Below are 8,068 nucleotides of genomic sequence, written 5' to 3' on the forward strand. Positions count from 1 at the left end.
CTGGGTATCCAAACACTTCCAGCTAATAGGTAGAGCAGCTAATGGATCCAAACAGGCCAGGCCCTCAGAAGCGAACAAGCCCTTTATGTACAACACACCTTTTTTGTCAGGGCATTTTCTATCCTAGGCATCTAGAGAAGTGTCAGAAACACTTCACGTCCCTGCTCGTAGCGGATCCACTGATAACCAAAAATTCAGGTCTCCACTCTCCCGTCCTTCGCCTACGACCCCACCGCGCTGGCTGACCTGAAGCTGGGATCCACTGATAACCAAAAATTCAGGTCTCCACTCTCCCGTCCTTCGCCTACGACCCCGCCGCGCTAGCTGACCTGAAGCTGACCACCTGCATGCTCCCGTCGCCGCCTGCCGCCTTCGATGGGATACACGGCCTGACTGCACTAGATCGCTCGCCCCCTGTCAGATGGATGTGCAGTGGCTGCACCTTTTTTTACGACATTTCCTATCCTAGACATCTAGAGAAGTGTCAGACACTTCTGGATATAAGTGTCATAAACACTTCTAGATGTTTTGAGACATTTAATAAGTGGTAAAACATTCCACTCAGAACATCACATATTTTTTTTAGAGGAAACGGCAGGGAAGCCCCCTACCTATTTTTTTCTTTTTCTATTAATACGAACAGAGATACAAAGTACATATGTACAGGGTACAAGGCTTGTAAAGCCCAAATAAAAAGAAAAGTATACATCATAAACTACTATCTCGCCACACAGAAAGGGGGTCAGCAGTGCTCTTCTTAGCCTTGATACACACCAAGATAAGATCATCTTTGAGGGCAGCCTTCCAGTCCACCAGGGATGCTGCTTTGTTATAAAAAATGATTCCATTCCTGGCCTTTCCAAATTGTCCAGCAGGCTATAGTATAACCCACATGATTTAACCTTCATCATGATTTCACAAAAGTCAACATGTTCAAAGCAATCTTTGGCTATAAATAGCACTAGACACACACAACACACACCATATATGGTATATTGGAGGAATTCATTTTCATCTTATACAGCATCTCATTTTCGTCATGCGTTAATGATGGTCATTCAGAGTTTCTGCAGCCATACATGGGATGCATTTCAACTTGCACATGCCTCCTTTCGACTATACTGTGTAAGAAATAATTACGTACAATGTGTTAAGCTTGGCCCCCACCTACTTGGCGATGCTCCAAAAACAAATGTCATCCCTGCTGGTAATGAAGTGAAAAAGGAAGAAGGCTGTTCTGAAGGTTTTCCAGCTACAAGAATATATGATGAAGATGTGAACATGAAATTTCTTGTCTGTGGAGTACCATGCACCCTGGATGCATGTTTGTTGGGCACACTAGAAGATAGTTTGAATGCACTGTTTTATATTGAGATTCGTGTGAGTAAACTTGAGCCAGTGCTCCTCCACCTCTTCAAGCTGAAAATCTTCCACATGGAGTTGTTACAATGCGCTATATCACAACTTGCAGTTCTGCACAAGTGTCATTTCTAGTTTCTGGCAGTATAATTTATAAGACGGAGTGTGTAATTTGGGAATAACACAAATATATGCCATTTAAAAAAAAAATCAAATTATTACTGTGGGTTCCAAACATCAGAGAAATATGTCAAATTGTTCAAAAATGATCAAATTGTTCACAAATTTCACAAATTATGTTCCAAATCACAGCGTAGTACCTGTTCTTGCGCTGCTGCACGCCACGGTAGTTCCGCACCGGCCGCGTGGCCACCACCCGCGCCGCTCACTCGGTCCTCGCCGAGGCCGCTGCCTTCCTCGCGAGCTCGACGATGCCGCCACTGCCTTTGCATCCTAGATCTGAACTTGATCGCTCGCCCCCTGCAGGAAGGATGTGCAGCCGCTGCACACCTTTTTTTACGACATTTCCTATCCTAGACATCTAGAGAAGTGTTTGACACACTTCTAGATAAAAGTGTCAGAAACACTTCTAGAGGTTCTGAGACATTTAATAAGTCGTGAAACATTCCACTCAGAACATCACACATTCACACCCAAGGTATAGTACAGCCCACATGATTTAACCTTTATCATGATTTCACAAAAGTCAACATGTTCAACGCAATCTTTGGCTATAAATAGCACTAGACACGCACACCATATATGGTATATTGGAGGAATTCATTTTCATCTTATACAGCACATCACACAGCACGCACATTTACCAAACACAGCTGCCTATTATTATTAACCAATAGCCATAGCATTTTATTTTGTTACACCACCAGGTTCCACCAGCAGACTCCTAAGAGATAGATTATTGAGAGTGACTACTCAGAGTAAACGGACCACCAGCAACTGCTTGCAGGAGATCCATCCCCCAGCACAGACACTTACGACGACTACTCCAGTGACACAAAGACAACGACGATGACTACTGCTACGGTGGTGTCAACACTAATCCTGCTGCTAAGCTATTACAGACTTCCCAGAAGCCAACTGAGGAGCTCATTCAGAATGTTGAGACTTGGAAGGTGCATGCATCATCCCAACATGAAGCTCCACTCCGCCATCTGGTTTAATTGTTGGGTGGGAAGCCATTGACCTGATGCTCCAGCTGCATCAGAGAACACATATATCATCCCAACCTGACGCTCCAGCACGCCTTTTTTTGTGACAACATTTCCTTTCCTAGACATCTAGAGAAGTGTCAGAAACACTTCTGGATAAAAGTGTCAGAAACATTTCTAGATGTTCTGAGATATTTAGTCAGTGGTGAAACATTCCACTCAGAACATCACACATTCACACTCAAGGTATAGTATAACCCACATGATTTAACCTTCATCATTGTTTCACAAAAGTCAACATGTTCAAAGCAATCTTTGGCTATAAATAGCACTAGACACGCACACCAGCGGTGTGTTCTACTTTAAGTAAACACTCCTCAACCTCATTTAGGGTCTAGCCCCACAAGTGATCAACTAAGAAAAGCACAATAATTGTGAATCATTTCATCCCAGACAATTTTAACGAATTCCCAAGACTGTTAGCATGTACCTTTGGCATCAACTTTGCACTCCTAGCTCGTAGGATAATCCTTCCCAGCCAATTGCGGCCTCTAACGCCTCCTCTATAAGGCGATTGAGCAAGCATGGCTAAAGAAGCATTGGCTCCATCTTTCCAGCACCATTGACCACCAGAGATAAACAAAAACCATCAAGCACACAGCTCCGGCTGCAAGCTGAGCAGCGTCTTTTCAGTGATTCAGTCATCCATTACCTTGCTCCATTACCATGTTCACAAAGCCTTATCAACCTTCTTGATCCATATCTGGGTCCTGAGTACTGACACATGTGTTAGGCATTTCAAAGTCCAGCAGCCACTCTAGCAGAAGCATCATATCTCCCAAATGCCAGTAGACTCAAGGCTGGCTAAAGCGGCATGCACTGTAATAGAAACCCAGGAAGCGTGAACGTGTCATGAGACTTCAGTTCCAGGTGAAGTCTATGTTTCATGTGCCACAAGTGACTCCCACTTTATGGCCTTATGGGAAGGTCAATGTGAGAAAACCTTCCCAAGTCCAAACTTTGATAACTACGAATAAGGACGACGTTGAAGATAATGGACTCACCATGCTTGTATCTAAAGACGAGTGTTTCAGAAAAAAGACATATACGGACATGTTTCTATCGCTAATATACAACAAACAAAAGTAAAGGTCTAGAAAAGTAAAACCAGGAGGCATTGGCCAACTGATGAACTTGTTAATTATCCACAAATTCACAACCACAGCCGATCTAAAACTCCCAGGCTTTTATTCTGGAGTGGATATTATAGGGTCTCAAATATTCCGTGGTAAATTCTTAGAGCTTCAATGAAAGAACAATGTGTAAAGGAGGGAATTGTGCTAATGCCAAAAAAAGGCAATATGACTTGTACCACATGTATAAAAAAATATATAATATAAGTTGATATATTGTATAGAGACACCAATATTTGTACCAACATAATTCCTATACAAGCAGTGAGACACATGTAGCAGGTCAAAACCAAAGTTTAATGTGCTACATACTTACTAATATATCAGCTTGTTTAATTCAAAGCACACGTTTGTTTAGTTCCTTTAAGTAGATAACAAGCTAAATAAAGTAATCTTATTTTTGCAGTAGTTAATACCATCTAATTAGAAAATGGATATGACACCAACATGCACTAATGATTACAGGTTGAAACTAAAAAATCACTACTATTCTCGCTAGCAAAGCTTCCCTGACACAAGAACCAATTGTTCACTCTCCAAATGGGTATGTATATTAGGCAAAGGGTATAGTTTAACGGCTCGTTCACAAGGTTACCAGGTGTATTTGTGTTACCAGTATGGTTTAAGTATAGGAAAAACAATGCTGTTATCTAGGTGATTGGTTGCTAGCATAGTTCCCATTGTAAACACTAGAACCCAACAGTCAATAAAAAGAACAACCCATAGGAGCAGTTACTCAAACACCGTAAGCGACAAGTTTGTGCAATATTTGTACAAGAGAAACTGCAACACGTAAAGTGGCACTACTATGGCCCTGTTTGGAACAGCTTATTGGGCTGCTTTGCTTAAAATCTAAATACAGACATAATTTTTTTCAGTGTTTTTTTTTTTTTTGCAAATGATCTAGGACTCGGCTTTTCCAAGAAGGCCACAGGGAGGAGCTTTTTCCCCTTTCCAAGCATTGAGTTCCGCCTCCACCTTTACTCGCGCGATTCGGACTACCGTTTCTCGCCCGAGAGGCCACCGTCCCACACCAAAGCACCCCTCCCCCGCCGGAGCCCGTCTCCTGCCGGAGCACTGACAGCCCCCCCCCCCCCCCCCCCCCCCCCCCACCCCCACCCCCACCACCTCCACCACCAGAGCACCTCCCTCAAAGGGCGACTCCCTGTGCAGGAGACCCACCCTGCCATGCGCGTCCTCCACAGGAGCGCCTCCTCTGCCGATGCGCCTCCCTGCTGGCGCATCCATGGCAATGGCAAAGGAATATGATGGCACATCAGCGTGCGGCGGCATCAAAGAGCAGGTAAACTTTTGCCGGCTTTTACTTCTTCAAAAGCTAACTTATAAAAAAACATGCTTCTTGCAAAAGCTCCCAAAAGTTAAGTGGTTCCAAACAGGGCCTATACTCTATAGCACTTGCTGCTTACTGACCTTAATGCATCTATGCTTGAATAGGGGATCACATGCATTCAAAAGAATTTCCATCCTCTTTCTACCATAAGCCCATTATTTCTGATAAGGGATTAGTGGTAATAGCTCAATCGAATATCTGTGTAAAGGTAATATCCTAATAAAAAATAAATAGAGCTAAAAGTGAGACGTGTATTTGAACATTAAAAAAATGTATGTACGGTGGTGCGATATTTCTCAATTTAGGTATCAGTAAGGAGCTGCAAAAGGGACTTTAACTCCCTTGTCATCCTTGGCACTTGGACGTTATGGAATCATCATAATATTTGTGTCTTTGATGGGTCCCTCTCTGCTTGGCTAGAGCTTTGCCAGCGAAGAGCTGCAGTTTTGGAGTTTGGCCAAGGCTTGAAGTATTTCTTACCTCATGGCCCTTCTGCCAGAGTAGTGCGATGTTTTGGTCAGGGCCGTTTATGTTTTCCTCCCGGCGTGTGTGAGGGCTCTTCCCATTGTTTCTCCTCAAGATAACCATACACTGCTCTCCTGTGCGTTCGAGAAAAAAAAAATCTCAATTATTTCAAAGTTTGTCCAAATGATGTGATCGGCACAGAAAAGCTTAACACATACAAGCTAGCTAAAAATTTGTAGTCTTGATTTATGGCATATTGTATGTTCAGCATGTAAATCTAAAAGAATTTAGTTCACGACAAAATGAATACTCTTGTTCACTTACGCTAGTTCAGACATAAAAATACTACAATTAATAGATACACCTGACATGGTAAGCATATAAGGTTGCCAACCCAACAATAACAAAACTCGAGCTTTCGGCGCATGACAGGCAAACAATAAACGGTACTTCTTGTGTCACAAGTTTACCATATAACTCGTTATGGTATTGGACACAAACAGAAGCAACACTACAGTGACTACACTACCTCTGAGTGGCTGAGTTGCAGTTTCTACATTGCTTCCCTTGGTGTCAACTCTCCCTCTTCTAAGCATCCTCCTTCCCCTGCTACATCTAGGCAATTGTGTCCTTTGACACATAATTTATTATCTCTAATGCCACAATTGCGGCTAAAGAAACAACACTGCCTCCATCTTACCAGCACTGTTGTCCACCAGCAACCGACATAACCCAACAAGAACACGCAATGGCAAGCTGCAGCTGCAAGCCAAGCAGTGACTATTCAAACTTCGTCGACTGCCTCACTTGCTATAAACACCCAACTAATATCTCTACTAATCTTGGAAGGTCCAAATAATACAACCGATTAGCAAAGCTCCAAACTAAAACACCAGTATACATTGGTGAAAACTTCTAGCTTTTATGAAACCTTAATGTGAAACCTCAACAACCGTGGTTAATAACTTTGATTGTAACAAGAGTAAATAGACATCTCAATTTTATGTTATCCATGCTATGTCGGATAAAATGGCATCGCATCTATGTCGGCTGCAAAACCTTACAACTTGTGCACCGCAGTCCCCCATCCATGTGTACATCCTAGCATTGCCCGCATTGCTAAAGCTGGCTGTTGCAACAGGAACTTTGGCATAGCTAAGCAAAGTGTGTTATGAGACGCTAGAACCACTGAGGCAACTAGGTGACATTAAACATGGCAATATACCTCAGAACGCCGGAGACGTGGAGTCAGTGACCAGGGGAGACGCCCCCAGGCCCCAGGAAACCTCCTCGAGAGACTCTGGGACCGCAAGACGTGGCACAAGCTGGAGATTGCGCGGCCGGGAGGACGGCGCGGAACGCGGCCGGGAGGCGGGCGGCAGAGGTGACGAACGCACCCAACGCCAAGAGGTGCGCGCAGGCGAACCCCGCCGCCGCCTCCAGCGTCTGAGCCACCGCCGCACTCGACACCTCGCGCCCATGACCCCATGCCCCGGCTGCTGCTCAGATCCAGAGCTTAGGGTTCGAGAGGAACAGTCAATTGTGCCGCTATTTCGGCCTGCAAGTCGGTGGACATTGGAACAGGTTAATCGGGAGAGGACTAGGGTCACGGTGAATGAGATTCAGAAATTTGCCGGATATTTAAATTGTTTTATTTTTGCCACACTAAAATGCCAGCTTTAGAACTTTAGAATTTTTTTTTCCTGTGCGCAGCCAAAAAAAATTGAAAAAAAAAACCGTGTTATTCAGCTTCTAGTTCATTTTACTGATACATAGATTTATATTTCCGAATAGTTTGCTCATGAGGCACGCGAAAGCATTTAGAACGTGTTTGCTTTATGGCTGATCGATGTCTCCCATAGGCACCAAGATTAGGCATTGGATTTCATACACATGGACCACATGCAAACCTACAATGAGTTTCTCTCTAGACATAAGGTTCCTCAGAAAGCTTCTCGACGCTATGCGCATGTCCCGGCGCCACCACATCTGAATAAATAAGAGTTGCCTAGACTCAGTTAGAGCCTTTCGCATTTGCAAGCACTTCCTACATAATTTTAGCAACGCACTTCATGTGACTCGTGAGGGCAAATAAGTTTTAGATGAATCTAAAGTTGCCAGACATAAATGTCACTCTCGCTCGTCGCCTATAATGTTAACTACACTGGTTGCAATTGGCGCATGAGAAGACTGGTGAGGACCATGTTCGAATCACAGTGTCAAGGAGTGTGGGTGGTCCTCCATTGGTATTTATGATGGTACGAAGGATCTTAACACTATGGACTTCATCGTCTCACTTTACTTGCTCACATGGCTTATTGGTGGCCTACGTATTTCTCATTCTACTCATAGTTAACCCATGCCGACTTTATCGCCTCACTCTACCCGCTCATATGATTTATTGGTGGCCTACGCATTTCTCACCCTACTCTTAGTTGACCTATGCCTCGTCCTCGTTGCTAGCTTGAGCGTGCTAGCCTACCTATGCCCCTGGTTGTGCGTATCTGCTTGCCCACGACCATGCACGGTCG

General features: G+C 44.0%; 1 long non-coding RNA gene across 4 annotated transcripts; it reads right to left on the minus strand.

The window, feature by feature from the left end:
* Positions 1–619: 619 nt before the first annotated feature.
* LOC136513055 (uncharacterized) lies at positions 620–7,130 on the minus strand. Of its 4 annotated transcripts, XR_010773296.1 has the most exons (4): positions 6,763–7,130; positions 5,553–5,671; positions 1,680–3,407; positions 620–1,419 (listed from the first exon to the last, which is right to left on the minus strand). It is a non-coding gene; the product is annotated as an uncharacterized lncRNA (long non-coding RNA). The 4 variants fall into 4 exon arrangements; XR_010773301.1 differs by having other exon boundaries at positions 620–3,298; XR_010773290.1 differs by having other exon boundaries at positions 620–3,407.
* Between the last annotated feature and the right edge of the window lie 938 nt (positions 7,131–8,068).

Source organism: Miscanthus floridulus, chromosome 1 (assembly GCF_019320115.1).
Source record: "Miscanthus floridulus cultivar M001 chromosome 1, ASM1932011v1, whole genome shotgun sequence".
NCBI classification, from domain to species: domain Eukaryota; kingdom Viridiplantae; phylum Streptophyta; class Magnoliopsida; order Poales; family Poaceae; genus Miscanthus; species Miscanthus floridulus.